This window comes from Anser brachyrhynchus, assembly GCF_964034855.1.
Source record: "Anser brachyrhynchus genome assembly, chromosome: 4".
NCBI classification, from domain to species: domain Eukaryota; kingdom Metazoa; phylum Chordata; class Aves; order Anseriformes; family Anatidae; genus Anser; species Anser brachyrhynchus.
Window position 1 is genome coordinate 16,337,090 of NC_137698.1, and position 13,386 is coordinate 16,350,475.

The 13,386-nt window shown below is 52.8% G+C and overlaps 1 protein-coding gene and 2 long non-coding RNA genes across 4 annotated transcripts in view; 1 reads left to right on the forward strand and 2 right to left on the reverse strand.

The window, feature by feature from the left end:
* Positions 1 to 10,625, reverse strand: part of CCNI (cyclin I) — a 26,358-nt gene extending 15,733 nt beyond the window's left edge. For both annotated transcript variants that reach the window (XM_080589241.1, XM_080589240.1), the window contains exon 1: positions 10,239 to 10,625. The gene's annotated coding sequence lies outside the window, so the exon portion shown is untranslated. The remainder of the gene's footprint in view (positions 1 to 10,238) is intronic.
* LOC308193986 overlaps positions 1 to 13,386 on the reverse strand; it is a 318,815-nt gene that overhangs the window by 208,887 nt on the left and 96,542 nt on the right. The window lies entirely within an intron of this gene.
* LOC308193988 lies at positions 2 to 8,568 on the forward strand. Its single transcript, XR_013950148.1, has 2 exons — positions 2 to 5,592; positions 6,769 to 8,568. It is a non-coding gene; the product is annotated as an uncharacterized lncRNA (long non-coding RNA).

Sequence of the window (13,386 nt, forward strand, 5' to 3'; positions counted from 1 at the left end):
AAACCAAAGACAGCCTGGTGAGATGCGGAGCCGTGCCCACCTGGTAAAAAGAGCAAAAGAAAGCACAAAGGTGACTGAAGCTGCAGGGACTGGAAGAGGCTCGTCTGTAACGCAGACAGCGACCAGCCCAGCACTTGGCAAACCCTCCCAAGGAAACCCAAAGGGGATGTCAGAGAGTTGGCTGCCCTGGCCCCAGCCCCCTTAAGTTAAAACCAGTTGGCCCAGGAAGCTGTGACTGACGTTCACACGTTTGTCCGACATCCTGGCCCCGGAGTCTCGTTACTTTCCTCAGCCATGGCAAGTCCTGTGCAAAACAGAGCGACGTTTGTTTGGGAATTTGAATGATTTATGAGCCGAAGCGCAACCAAAAGAGCAATGTTTTCCCTCTCTGCAGTACAGTTTGTAGTTTCTCACAGAAGAGCCCCTAAAGGGGCTCTCCTGGCCCCCCATCAGCCTGCCTGAGCATTAACAATGCACCATGAACCTCTAACTTGGAAATTAAAAACAAAACACAGAGAAGTTTTTTTCTAAGATTCCACCTTGTACTTTTAAAGAGAGAGAAGATGATCCGATTGAAAAGGTTATTCAAGTTGTGCTAATATTTCCTGCCATTACTCTGTCTGCACATTTCTTGACGGTATTAAATCACTTAGGCAAAACAATTCTGCCCTGAAGGGTAAATCCATGGGAAAGTTACTTAAACTTTCAATTCCTTTTGTGAGCTCTTATGAAATCTGAAACAGGTGAATATTGGCCAAATCCTAACCAGGGTATTTCATAAAGAGCAGCCTGCTAATGCAACAGCTTACGCCGCATTTACAGGAAATAAGGCAATGTGCTGAAAAAGAGAAAATAAGCAAAGTTCGCCGTGAAAACAAAGAGACTTGACTTGCTGTAGATGACAACAACAGCTCTGAACAAAAGAAGGTCCGGTGTCACTGCAGGTTTAAGGGACGTGCAGAGCTACCACTTCTGTCACTTCACAAAGGTGAAGTCAACGTTCACACGGAACCTGCACGAGGCGCAGAGCAGCACTCGAGTCCCACTCACAGCCATGTAGATTTTAAGTGGCAAAATAAACTTTGAGGCCTTTGGTCCTGAACAGAAACCCCTCTTTACTTGGCTTTTACAAAAAAAATGCTTCTCCTTGAGGATGGGCGAGGCAGCACTAGCTCGGCCCAGCCCTGAGAAGCTTTCTAGCCCCTCAGTGTAAGGGCCCGAGGTGAATGGGGCCATACACGAATTTTTGGCTGGAGGGAACGCCTTGGATCAGGACTCCTGACCAGCTGGAAATGCTCTGCAGTGTCTCAAAACCGCCCCCACCGGCCCCAAAATGGCGAGTTAATTATCCCTGCGGACTAAGTAACCCCTCCTCAAGGTTCGCAAGAAAAACTGCAGGCCAAAGCCAGCGTCCTCAGGTGCTTTCTTCTGCTGTGACAGACGGTTGGTCCCACCGTAATTACGACAGAAATGGGTTTCCCAGTCCTCTGGGCACATCCTGGTCTTGCTCCTGTCTTTTTTCCCAGTTTGGGCCATGGGGCTGGCTCCAGAGACCTTTCCAGAAAACGTCCCTTTGCTACCCCGATCCCTCCCAAGGCTCTCCCTGGGCTGCAGTGGCCGGTCAGCGTCACAAGCAGTGACGGCAATGGGAAAAGAGGAGAAAATAACCTTTCCTTTCTGCAGCAGGGAGGTAAACCGGCGAGGGCTGAGGCACAATAACCTTTATAAGGAAAAAAAGAAGAGTGACGCGCTTGAAAGTTTTCCTTGGAGCGAGAGTGGTGCACAGACTTTTCCAGCACCGAGAGCACACCAGGCAAGTCGCCAAGCACCCCAAGGGCTGAAGCTTGTTTGCATCTAAATTTACATAGCTCTTAATCAGATAAATGCACATCATTAAAATAAAAAAAAAAAATTACAGCATGCCCTACGTGTATGCAGTTCTGCAACTACCTGCTCCAGAGCCCCACAGCTGCAGGAGAAGGAGAAGCTGTGACAGTCAGATGAGGCCGCCACAGACTAACTCGCCCCCGCTTTCTGCCTCCGTTTACCTGATTTAAAATAAAACTCAGGCTCCGGGGTGGTTTTGTTTCTGTGGTCACTTTGGGAGTTTTGAAGCCACTGTTCAAAGAGCTCTCAGTTTCTTAATCCTCAGTGGAAGGTCAAGTGGCTCCACTCACATGTCTTAAAGAACAGTTGGAAAGTTAGGAAGAGGGAAGGGAGCCAAGTGAATGCATCGGCTTCAGTTTGATGTCTCCTGTGAGCAAAGCCGCATGCTGCAGGCTGCGTCTTGCTCTGAAATTCGAGAGTCGAATCTCTGGCAGGAGGTTTTCACTGTGAGAGGCATCAAAGTCACCAGCATGTCCATTAAACACACGCCGACCGGGGCCATAGAATGTAACCCATCTCGCGAAGATGTCCCTGCTTGATCCAAGCTCCCAGCTGACGTTCCTTGAAGAGTGCTTTCAGCCTCCCCGAGCCGCACGCTGCCGAGCGCTGCAGGCTGCGGTTTTCGGAAGCAGTTTGGTGTTCGCTGGAACTGGGGCAGCCGGCCACCCAGCCGCTTTTTGGGCTGGGGCTGGGGGGGGGGGGGTGCTCGTGCAGGAGGCAACGCAGCTGATCTGCAGGCTTTGTGATCGCTTGCACTGCCAGCAGAAGGCGGCTCTTGCAGACAAAAGGTGCAGCGGAGGAACGAATTACCCTGAATTATCCTGGCAGAGCAAGCTCGGCATTCGGCTCCTCATCGTCCCTGCCTCGCCGCAGCTCTGCTGTGCCAATGTAACAGCCATGCACTGTGAATGGGATCACCAAAATCGTTCAGGGCAATTATGAAAACCTCTTTTGTTTTGCAGTGGTTTTTTTTGTCATAGATCATTTCAGAAACAAAGAATAATAATAAAGGACAAGATTTCTAGGATGTGAGACAGCCTAAGAGCTATTGCCTTTATTTTGCATATAAAGCCAGGTGGGCATTGTGGGCAGAAGGGGTTATTCCAACAGAGCTCAACCACCACGGGCATTTCTGCAGACCTCGTCAGTATTTTCAGCAGCCAGCAGCCAAATCTGCTTCGGCTGCAGCGAGCAATAACACGATCTTACAGATGACCCGAAAACAAGACTTTTCGGGGTGGGGGAGGACGGCGAAGCAGAAGGAGGAGAGGAAGGAGACTGAGCCCCTCCGAGCTCCAGCCGGCCATCTGTGATTCCCAGCGATCGAAACGTAGTGTGCACTGCTAGAAGGAACCATCTCCCTGCGAGTTGTGATTAGAAATTTCAAAGCTGTGGGCGGGGGGTGGGATGGATGTTAATTTTAGCATCTGGGGCTTTCTCTCGGCTTAACTCCTTCCTCACAATTTGCTCCAGCCAGGAGGAGATATCTACAGCGATGCCTAGGTCTGAGAGGGAAAAATCAGCAGGCATACACGTCGTTTACAGTCTTTACATCTTTTTCATCATGGATGACAACCCTAAGAGGACAACGCTCCCGTGAATGCCTCACTGCTGGAAATCAATGCCCAGCTTTCTGTCCTTTCAACTTGCCAAAGCACAACAAGGGATAGCTGCGGAGGACAGGCAGGGGTTAAGAGCAACACTCGGCTGTTTGACTTGTGGAAAGTAAGGCGTGCTGTAGCCTGGTTAGTGGAAATAGCTGGACGGAGATGTGAGACAATATATGTGAGCGTTTCCAAGTTAAGTGACCGGGGGAAAAATGTTTGGGGATGCAGTTTCAAATTTCACCATCTCAATAAGCAAGTGGATGGGCAGTGATGAGCTGACTTCCATGGAATGAATTAAAATTAAAATTAATTTCCCCCAGAGAAATGTAGGGATCTCAAACGCAGGCATCCCACAGGTATACGATAGCGCACCTTTACCAAGCGGCGTGTCGGCTTGTGTGTAAGCAGCCAACAGACCTAAATTCTGAAAGAGGCGATTTTATTCGGGCTAGAAATGAAGAGGGCCCTTGCCATTTGTCTGCATGACTCACCCAGAGCTAACTCCCACAACCTGCTACAAAGGGAAGTCTGTAAGATATTTTGGCAGCATCTTTCAGGCAAGCTCATGTACATCACACACTCGCCACTTCTTTTCCTCCAACCAGATTTTTCCATGGAGTGTAAACAAATGTGACCTCATTTTAGTGCTGGCTTTCCAAATTTAAGAACTTCTCCAAACATCTCGAGGATTCGAGATTGATACAAGCGTTTCCCTATTTAAGGGACGCTGAAATGACATTTCCCGTGGTAGGGACTTCTGAAAAGCAAGGCAGGAGATGAACCCCTGCCTGAACTCGCAGACAATGTCCCCATTCTTTCCCCTGGGAGGCAGGCATGCTTCCAGATCCCTCCTGCCCTACCCCTTCTCCAATGACGCCTGCTGAAAACGCAGGACGAGGTTTGCAGCTCCGTTTTGTCTCGGCCAAGAGTCCGAGCAGCATGTGCCCAGAAAGGCCTTTGGTAGCCGATGGCTTAAACTGTGCTGTGCCACAGCGCGCCGGGTGATGCAAACAGGCTGCTTCAATCAAGCTCCGTCCCCTTCTGAGGCACCGCGTGGCAACATCCCAAGCCAACTGCGGATGAAAGGTGAATGCAGGATCCAGCCCTAGGAGAGAGGCTCCAGCTGCATAACGTATGTGTTTGATGCAAAGAGGAGATGAAACTCAATATACTTTAATGAGTTCTGCTTTGAGATTTTGGTTTATTTGAACCTAAAAATCAAAGGAGAAGTTATTAACTGATGGAGGCTCTTTGCCTGCATGGATTAAATTAAGCAAAAACAAAACCCTAGCGAACCAAACCCCCTCTATGCCATTTTATGAATGCCTGCAAAAGAAATGCTTACATTTTATACTCCTTTAGCACTGCGGGCTCATCATCTGGCCGCTGATAGGCATGCAAGATGCCTCTTGAAGACATAAACTCCTCACAGTGCTTATTAAAGTCAGCCCCAGGGCTCAGGCGAACGTTTTGGTAGGGATCGGCCCCGCTATTGCCTGGCACGCAGATCTCCATCCTCGGAGAGACGCGCTGCCAGGCCAGGGACGTGACTACACCGAGTGACACCCGACTGTGGGGCCTCGCGGGGACAAGGCCGCCGCTCATCGGGGAATGCCCAGGGACCCCGTAAGAAAGGCAGAGGTGGCTGCTGCTGCTGGGGAAGGAGGTGAGAGAAGCCACAAGGCTGCGGGTCAGAGGAAGCTCTAACGAACGTAACGAGCTGCCCCTGATTAGGGAGGGTCAAGCACCCCTTAGCCGGTGCTTGGGAGAAGCCTATATAAGAGGGCGGCTTGCGGAGCACAGCCGCTTTGTAGGGTGAGTGTGGAGAAGGGGGCTGCTAGCCCTGCACCACTGGAGGGGCTCAGGTATGGCCCTTCCCCGGCAGGTGTGGGAGCAGCAGCCCCTGTGAGGACCAAGGCTCCGAAGCAGCCCGAGCTTGGGACAGGCACACGGACAGAAGGGAGATGCAGGATTTCCTGCTGGCAGCCGCCTAAGGGTTCCCAAGTACAAAACAGGCTCACCACCCTCAGGGTTGTGGGGGAACCAGGCGTGCCGTCAAGCGCAGGATCTGGGCTGTACAAGACCACCAGGAAAAAAGGTGAGTGACCGTAATGGGTGACTTTCTGATGGCATTTCAATAAAATGGGCCTGAAGTGGAGTCACCTCCAGCACTAGCATGTGAACGAGGAGGTTCCTACAAGGTACCCTTATGGAGAAATGTCCCAAACCCTTTCTGGGAAACCAACAAGCTGTGGTGCCTCCTGGAGGTGCCTGTACTCCATGCATGGAGCATGGGAGATAAAGGTGAGGAGCTGGAGATGCGGGCCCTGCTGCGGGGCTGTGATCCTGTGGGGGTGGCTGGAGTGCTGCAGCGGAGTGACCCAGGTTCCTTTAGGAAGGCCAGGATGGGAAGGTGAGGGGACTTCAACCACCCCAACATCTGCTGGGGAGGTGACACAGCAGCAAATAAGCAATCCAGGAGGTTGCTGGAGTGCACTGACAACCTCCTGGTCAAGTGACAGGAGAAGCAGCAAGGAGAGGAGCTCTGCTGGACCTCGTGTCCCCCAGCAAGGAGGGGCTCACGGGGGACATGAAGTTCCCAGGCAGCCTTGGCTGCAGTGACCGTGAGATGGTGGAGCTCAGGATCCTAAGGGCAGGGAGAAGGGGAAGAAGCAAGCTCACAACCTGGGATTTCAGGAGAGCAGACTTTGGCCTCTCAAAGATCTGCTCCGCAGAGTCCCAAGGGATAAGACCCTGGAGGGAGCAGCTGGAAGAGCAGTGAGGTGGCCTAAAAACCAGCCACCAGCTGGGCCCAGCAGGTGATCTGTGGCACTGTGGTAATGAGTGGTGTACCCCAGGTGAGGCCCCAGATTTGGGACCCCCATGGCCAGAGCTACTGGGGGGGGTTTCCAGCCAAGGGCCACCACCGTGATGAAGGGACCGGAGCATCCTTCCTCTCAGAAAAGAGGGAGCTGGGCCTCCAGAGATCCCTGCCCACCCCAGCCAGCCTGGGTTTTGTAGGCTTCAGGCTCAGCAGTGGTGAGGATGCAGCTGTGTGCCCGGAGCAGCTCATCAGTTCTGCAGGCACACACAGCCTCTGCAAATGCTGAAAGCAGAGCAGGAAGCTTTTAAAAAGGGGGGGGGGGGGGGGGGGGCAGCAAACCAAACCTGGCATTATGTAATGTCTCGCTGCTAGCCTCCTCAAAGGAAAGGCAACACATGCAGAGCACGATCCGCTTCTCCCACTGCCAGCGTAACCTCTTCTAAATCACAGGGAGCTGGAGGAAGTCACTCTGAGGAAAATCAAGCTCACAAAGTCTAAGAGCGAGCGGCAACTTCAGAAAACAGGGCCAGAGGCTTTCCTGCTTATACAAGCTAACTCTCTGCAGACAAGGGCCGACAGGCTTTCAGGATGCAAGGCATCACGCACCACCTTTTGCACAATAAAATCCCCCGAAACCAAATAAATACAATGCCTCCGTGGGCAAAAAGGCTGGAACAGGACTCGGTGATAGCGCTTTGTCTTTTGGAAGCAGTCATTAACACAAATGAACAGCAACAAAACCAAACAAGTTCTTACCCAGTTCAACACCCACATCCAAAAAAACATGCAACTACAATGGCTCGATTCCCCTCGACAACAACAAAAGAAAATGTTATCTGAAAGCATAAGTGCTCACCAAGGCCAATATTTTGCTCTGCAGACTCTGATTGGCTTCAGGGTAAATTATCAGTGATTACAGCTAATACCAGGATACAGTGCGAGGCACTAAAAAGAGGTAATTATGAGGAAATGAGAAATTATCTGCTGTAGAAACAATAGATCAATTATGAGGTACAGCACAGTAGCTGCGGAGCAGCATTCTTGAGCTCTGAGGGTACTGTCTCCTCTTTCTCATTAACCAAAGAGAACCCACAGTTATAAAGCTTAATTATCCTCCAGGAGCATAAGCTTGCTGTCTAATTAGCTTCTTGTTGAGACAATATAGAAAAGGACCTAATTCCAGTTGTCCACAAAATAGGATGGCACAGGCTCATCTCTCCTGCCCAACCAGCATGAATTTAATAGCCTCAGTATCCCTGATTCTGGACCTAAAACCAAGAATCCTCAGCCCAAAACAAGCTCAGAGAAGAAACCCTGGGTATTGATGAAGAAAACAGCATGTCCAGCCCCTGCAGAGCACGTTGTGCAGAGTCCCCCTTCGCTGCTATCACACGTACAGGCACGTTTGTGGCTCTTCCCTGAAGGGAGGCTGCGCTGCGCTTGATGGCAATGCTGTTACGGCAGTTGTGTCCTTAAAGGAAGCCGGCTTTTCAGCTGCTTGGCAGCCGTCATGAGCAGTTAAACCCCAAGGTTTACAGTCAAAATTACAGTGGGAAGGTAAGTGTTGAAGATCTGGGGGATCAAGCCAAGAGACCAGTTAAGCCAAGAGCTACCCCTGCAAACGGCCAGGATCTGTGTACGGCAGCAGCGCACCAAAAGGCACAGCCTCTGGCAAACGGGTCGTGCGGCACCTCCCATCATCCCGGCACAGAGCGCGTTTGATGTCTGGGCTGCTGAGCAAAACAGAGTATCTGCAGTAACATGTTATTCGTCAGGGAGCTTGTAGGGGAGTTTATTGCATACCGAGTGCAAATCCCCTTTATGGCTACCAAAACGGTGTTGGTAATGTTCGCAGTTAGCAAACACACGGGAAGGGAAAATTTGAGACTGCATCTGCCTTGTACTCAAAAGGGAGACACCCGATATTTTCCTTACATCTGAGTGACTTCATCTTGCTTTTTTGGCCTTTGAAAATAGCTATTATTGTCCTGAATGCTGAAAGAAACTATTCTCTATTGTCAGTGAACCAGAACCCCCTTGAAATCCACCTCCTTGATGTGTTTCCTGCTGCTTTGTAGGAGCAGGTGACAGCAGCTGGGTGTGTGGCATCCTCGGCCCCACCGGAAGCCCTGGGAGCTCAGGGGAGTGCTGCAGTTTGTCCCTGGTCACAAGAGGACCTTTGGGTCCCATGGTTGGGTTTCACTCCGTCTGGAGACGCACGATTTCTAACCGGAACTTGCTCCTTGCTCAAGCAACCAAGTCCTAAGGGTGGTCATTCGGCAGTGAGAACGCTGTGACTAGTTTTGGTGAAGCCACTAGTCCTGCTCAGCCTGTACTGAACTCCTCTCCAGAAGGCTACAGAGCAGTGCGAAACAAACGGCAGGCTGTGCGCCTCCTCGGTCACCCAGGTTAAAGATATAATTTATACCTGTGTGACAGCTGCACCAAATCTCACTTCCTAAAAAGCACCACATGAAAAACACGAAGATTAAACCTGCAAATACAGGTGCTCCTGAAAATCCAGTTCAGCGTGAGGTCATGTTTAGCTGCTGCTTTTTAGCAGGGTGCTGCTGTGGATGTGCAAAGGAAAGCACCCTCTGTGTGGCCCCTGGGGGGGACGTGTGCTGAAAGAAGCACCACACCAATGCTGCGCGTGTTCTTGCTCCTTTGCCTGTGCAAGGTAAGCTGGGGAGCAGGTGAGAGGGGAAAACATGAGAGACTGAAATTACAGGGGTGATGCTACAAGCTGCAAATGCCTGGGTCCAGCTATGGACTTGAAAAGTTTATCCCAGGGCAATGATATGCAAAGACATCAAGTGGCCTCACATTTGGACTAATGTGTATTTAAACCAGTAGGTCTGTCTGAATTGTTGTGATAAATAATCTGAGAGCAGGGAGATGACACATTTCGGAAGGAAAACGTTGACTGCACCGCAGTGTTAATGTAAGATGGCAGCCACATAGCTGTGGGTGCCACGCTGCCCCAAAAAACCTAGGTCCCAACCCCTGGCTTGCCTGTTTCCTCATACAAAGCCGTGCCACAGCCTCTGGGGTGCAGGATTAGGGACGGGTGAGCTACAGCTGCTTCCCTAATGCAGAGCTTCTGGAGCATCCAAGGGGGCCGGCTGCAGCCCCGTGGGACAGCGGGAAAGCCCGGCCCCAGCAGGCATCCTCACAACAGCACCTTTTGTGCAAAGACAGAGCAACATCTGTCAGTCGTGCAACAACGCTGGGACAGAAGCCACCTTGGAGAAACTTTAAATGCACCAGAACATACAGAGCAGGAAGAAGGCAGGAGGGCCGTGGTGAAAGGAGCGTCTGAGATGGGTTCTGCCGAATACCAAACTATACGCGAGCTCTGAGTAGGGATGCAGGGTAAGCTGAAGAATAGATAGATGTGGAAGTTCAGCTCCTGCTGGGGCGAGGCCAGAAGATCGGCTTCCCACATCCCGCACCAGGGGCCGTGCAGCCCCACGCCCTGGGGATGGGGGCGAGCCACCCCCAGCCCCGCAAGGCGGCCAAGCTCCTGTCAGAGCACACCTGGGTCATCTGCAGGGCTCTGACAGCGAGCCCAAGAGAGGAGGAGACGGAGCGGCTCGCTGCTGGAGCCGAACCGCTGCCCAGCCGGCAGAGCCCGTGTGCGGGGGGAGAGGTGGGCACGGCCTCCCGCCCCCTGCGAGGCGGTGGGGGCTGGCAGCGAGTCCCGCGCCGCTCCGGCCGCCCGGCCCCGTGTAAACACGGCGCTGCGCGTTCAGATGGAGCCTCCCGCCTGCCCCCAGGGGCGGCAGCGGGCCGGCGCAGCCCGGCGCGACTCGCACAAAGGCTGGGCCCGGGGGGCGCTGCCTCAGGGGCACCCTGGGGCCTGAGGGGGACGCGAGGGGAGCCCCCGCCCCCCGCCCCCCGCTCCCGCCCGGCCTCACCTCCCCTGCGCGGCGGCGGGGTGCCCGGCGGGGCCCGGCCATCAGCAGCCCATGGCGGGGCGGCGGCGGCGCCGGGGGCTCCTCCGCGGCTTCTTCAGCTCCGGGCGGGCCCCATGGCCGGGGCCGGGAGGAAGAGGAGGGAGGCGGCGGCGGCGGCCGGCGGGTTCATGTCGCCATGGCGGGGCGGCGGCGACGGGCTGCGAAGGGAGAGGCGGGCCGCCGCCGCCGCCGCGCGGGGGTCGAAAAAAAAAATAAAATAAAAATAAAATAAAATAAAACGGGGGGGGGAAGGGAAGGAGGGGAAGGGGAGCGAGAGGCAGCCCGCAGCCAGGCGGGGAGCAGGGGAAGGGGCGGCGCGGCGGCTCCCCCCAGGCTCTGCCCGCCCCCCGGGCGGGGCCGCTGCGCTGACTGGAGGCGGCGTCGGGAGCCGCGGGTTCGAGTCCCGCCGCCGGTAAAACGCTCCCCGGGGGGCGTGAGGAGCGGTGGCCGCGGCAAGTACCTGGCACAAAACCCTGGCGGTGTGAGGGTGAGCGGTAAAACCCGGCCGTGCCGCTAGAGGTTGAGACTGAGAGAGAACAGCGAGAAGTTGGAGCAAAGGCAAATCATTTTCTGTACGCTCCTCCAGTGCCTGCAGCTAGGAGCCGGTCAGATGGCACACAAAGGCTCTCCTCCGCAGATAGTGATATAAATCATGTGGAGAGAGACCACTGAGAATCTTTCCTATTTATTTCCTGACAACTTAATCCTGAATCGGTTTGGTAAAAATGTGTGTCAGGCTTTTTTTAAGCCTGGTAACTGATGAAAGCTATTTTCCTGCCTTTGTATAAGGCAGTTCGCTTGCCGAATCCAAGCCTGCTGCGCGCTGCTCCCCTCCGTTGTTCTGCCTTTTCCTCTTTGTAATGGGATAAGAAAGCGCAGAAATGGCAAGAGCCACTGGAATTTTACCTAGCTGTGTCCCAGTTTTCCTCTGATTCTTCAGGGCCTCGCTGACTGCACTTCAGGAACCTGTAAAGCTGCTAGGGCTTTCCAAAATCTCCCGGTCTGCGGGCAGCTTCTGGCCGTGACCGAGGGAAGATAGCTGAGCTGATGCTCCCAGCTGGGAGATTCTCGCCGGAGGTCTGCCCGGCACTGTCCCAAGATTGTTCCCCTCCCACAGCTCCAGCAATTTGTGCGCATTGTGAATATTTGCTCAGGGGACTTCTTCCAGGGCCCCTTCCAGAACGTTTCGCATGCCAGCACAGAGAGCCCGAGGCGGTGCGGCACATCCCCAGCCCAGCAGACTGTGGGATCGATGTTTTGGCAGAAACCTCTCATGCTCGCATAGCGCAACAGAGCGCCTTTTATTCCTCTCGCGCTGGATATGCCCTCAGCTGGATACGTGTGATTACAGTCCTTTGTCCTCAGTCGCAGTAGGAAGGGCCTGCTGAAGCAGCGCCCAGCCGAGCTGGAAGCAGTGCAGTAAAGCAGCCAGCTACCAGATCGGGACTGCTTGTGGAGGAAACCCCGGAGCCTGAGCAGTGAGCCACCTGGCACTGGACAGGCCTCAGAGCAGGTTGTCCTAGCGGGGTGGCCAGTCACAGGCGAGGGCTCCCAAAAACATTTTCAGCTTTTCTACGAGGTGCCCGAAGCCAGGACACAGCCACCCCGGGGTCAAAGTAGCAGCACTGCTGCATGCCCTCCGAAAAGAAAGACACAGCATGTGCCCAGAGCAGCTGAGGGCTAGGGTGGGCAGGCTGCCATGAGAAAGTGGCTGCCAAGGCCGAGGGATTTAGAGAGACAGCGCCAAGAAAGAGACGGAGACAACCAGCAAGAACTTTATGTGTTTGGGCCTGTGGCCCAGAAAGAAAGTAAAAGAAGCAATATTAAGCTTAGAAAAAAAGTAACCTGGTGAATGCAACGAGGCACACCTGGAAGAAGGCCATTACAAGCAGGTGTTCAACATGCGGGGACTTGATGCGTAGTGCAGAAATCTGATTGCCTTGGAACAGCATAAAGACCCCAAACGCCATGTCAGCCAAAGGAGTGCAGCTTGGTGGTGGGGAGAAGGCATTTTTATCCCTCCGGGGGAGACGAGATGTGTCTGTTTTAAGGAGATTGACGGGACTACGGCATTGGCACCGGCAGCACGTACCGTGGACTCGCTGTCTGGGTATGCAGGGGGCTCACAGCACTCTGGATCACAGCCTGGCGCCGAGGCAGCGTGGCCGCATGCATGAATTGTTGCGCAGGTGGCTGCTGCTGGAGCACAGACTGGACTCTAGGGAGGTGACAAACCAGTAAATACGAGACCAGTGGGAGATCCACGCTAGCGGAACAAGAATATCACACGCGTAAGGCATCTCCTGTAGCACCTGTTTGCATACAAAATACCTGTTTTTCCACCACTGAATGGAGAGGAAGAGCAGGGCACTGCTAGATTCACAGGCAAATCCCACTGTGTGGAAAGGGGAAGGCCATACATCTTTGCAGCAGACACTTCTATCTGCGCTCTATAAACACCCCTCAGAAGGCAAAACAGATGGTCTTGTGGTTTGGCTCTGCGCACTGCTTTGGAGACCCAAGTGCTATTTACTGCATGACTTTTGACCAGTCAGTTAAATCTACAGATGCAAAGGTTAATACTAATTTTCATATCCACCCAACCTATGTGCACACAAAGTCCAACATGGGCAAGCAAGTTTGATGAGCTCAAATATGTTTGCAGACAACAATTTCAGAAAATTTACCTTCATGCTGGGTTGGTTGTAAGGCAAAATTAAAGTATTTGTGAAGCATTTGAATATCCCGAGGGGCTAGAGAAATGCAAACTTTTAACAATAATTACTCTTTTGATTTAACTGGATGAGCTCAGTGTAACGTGGCATAATGAGTCTCGTAATTCCTCTGTTTGTGCTTTACTCCAGCTGTTAAATAACTACAGCTTTTCTGTATTTATCACAAACCTGAGGTCTTTGAAAAAGAAAAGTTTTGATCAGCATAGAGAAGGCAGTATTGATGTTGTTTTGAAGAACAAAGCCCACAGACGCTTGAAGAAAAGTGCACAAAGTCGTATCGTTCTTTTCCAAACCGATCTCAGCCATAAAATTTGGTGAGCGGTAGAGCTGTCGTCTAACGTCACGTTCCTCACGAAAGAGGAAGAGCCTGGAGC